The sequence below is a fragment of the Conger conger genome, chromosome 6, assembly GCF_963514075.1.
Source record: "Conger conger chromosome 6, fConCon1.1, whole genome shotgun sequence".
NCBI lineage: Eukaryota > Metazoa > Chordata > Actinopteri > Anguilliformes > Congridae > Conger > Conger conger.
In genome coordinates, this window is record NC_083765.1 from 62641626 (window position 1) to 62643650 (window position 2025).

A 2025-nucleotide genomic window follows, 5' to 3' on the forward strand; every position below is an offset into this window, starting at 1 on the left:
GTAGTGGGCGGGGTAGATAGTTCTCGCTCTGTAACTATATAACAATGTGATAACAAACATCCATATAGAGAAGGGATTACAGTAGGCCGACATGAACAGTTCAAATAAATATGCTAGAGTATTGCACAAAACTACATTTAAATGCAAATATAACACGATGTATTGCAATCATTTTGAACAGCAAAATCATCGAGTTAATGTATCTTCTGTGCATAAATTACTTGCACGGGATTAAAAAACTTTTATTTACCGGTGTGAATGGGTTGGAGCTTCAGACGTTCGAGAACTCACTTAAATCTAAAGCCAGTTCTCTGTATCGATCGTTTTGTGTTTTTAGGTTGTGTTCTGAAGCATGCACTTGTAAATGTTTGACTGTGCTGATGACCTTTGCCTGTTTGCACAGAAGTTGCAGTGTACTTCCATTGCCCTCTCTCTTATTGAAGGAGTTTTATGAATTCCTCATTTCTGAGCATGTTACATTCCATCGCAGTATCTATGGATTTATTGTGGGTTATTTCTTCAGTTCATCAATCAACAGCAAATACAATTAAAGACAAAATCATGGAAGTCTTTAATTTCTCACCACATAACTCATCACGAGATAATATGTAAACATATGTCTAAAATATTTCATATATGGTACCAGTATCCTTTTCTTACATTTTCCATCATAAGTATATAGGTGTTCTGTGGTTATTATGAACCTGTGCGTTACCTATAATAAATAAAAGTCATGTGCTTACAGGATATGATCACGTGATGACGGTGATTCGTAACCCGGAACAAGTAGCTATTTCTAGTCATTCATTCGCTACTGCTGCTAATGTTCCTCGCCATACTGACAGGTAACGGCATTTATTTGTATTTTGTATTTGTAACTTGTATTTTGTGGTTTATACAAAATGACTGTATGTGACAATTTCGTTTATGATCACAGCCATGGCATCTGTTCAAATTGTTGCTATGGTCACAATATCAGTGCATTGTCAACTGTAGTTAGCTGGCTAAATGAGCTAAATGAGTAGCTTGCTTGCTAGCTAAACTGGTAGTGTCAGTGTACAGGCCCGTTGAGACGAGTGAGTAAGCACTCTGTCAATTGTGGACTTAATCTACATATACACATTACAGTATCAAAATAATAAACTGTAAAGGACAGTTCATGCAGATCAATGTAATGGTAGATGTAGGCATACATGGTAGCGAACTAATTAACGTTAGCAATATCATTTGAAGTTCCTCGCTGAGAATCTGTCACCGATTTACTTAGCATGCTAGCTGGGTAGCGTTCGCGTTGTGTATGTGGTGCCTAACTTTAGTACTGGGTAGTTATGTCTGCTGATTAAATAGGCTTTCATCTAGCAACGTTTTCAGTTGATCAGGTTAAGGACATTAATTCGCAAGGTAAGTTAGTTGAGCAGTTAATTTAACTAAGCTTAAGGTATATTGGAGACCCATGGAGCTTGCTAGTCATTGGATATGTTTATCTCGATAGCTACTATTTCTCAGCAGCACTATGTAGTTGTCGCTGTTTTTGCTGGTTCCGCAATAAAAGCGCACCATAGTATTAATCTCAAAATGTAAATATGTATTATAGATTATATGCTTATTCATTGCCCACTACTGGGTGGTATATTTCGTGTGTTTTAACATCTGTAAAAGTGCCAATATTGTAACATTGACGTTTTATTGTCCTCAACTGAATGCGTTTTCCAGAGTTAGTTGTACCATTTAGATTTTCTGGATAATAATGATGAAAAATTTAGGTTTTGAACCATATTTAAACATTATTACAAATCTAGGTTTTGCTTATTGTAAACAAAGAAATGGTTCCCATTTGACATTGTAGCATTCCAGTCATCATGGAAAGTGTCTGTTACAAACAGTTCCAGTCTTGTGGTCATCTTACAAGTGGTTCACAGGCCTGTCATGGTGTCAGTATCTGTGTGTACTGGCAAAAAAAAAAAAAAGTCATCGGGAGTCCTCTCCCTGTTGGCTGATTAGCACATATTGCTCTTTTTACAGATT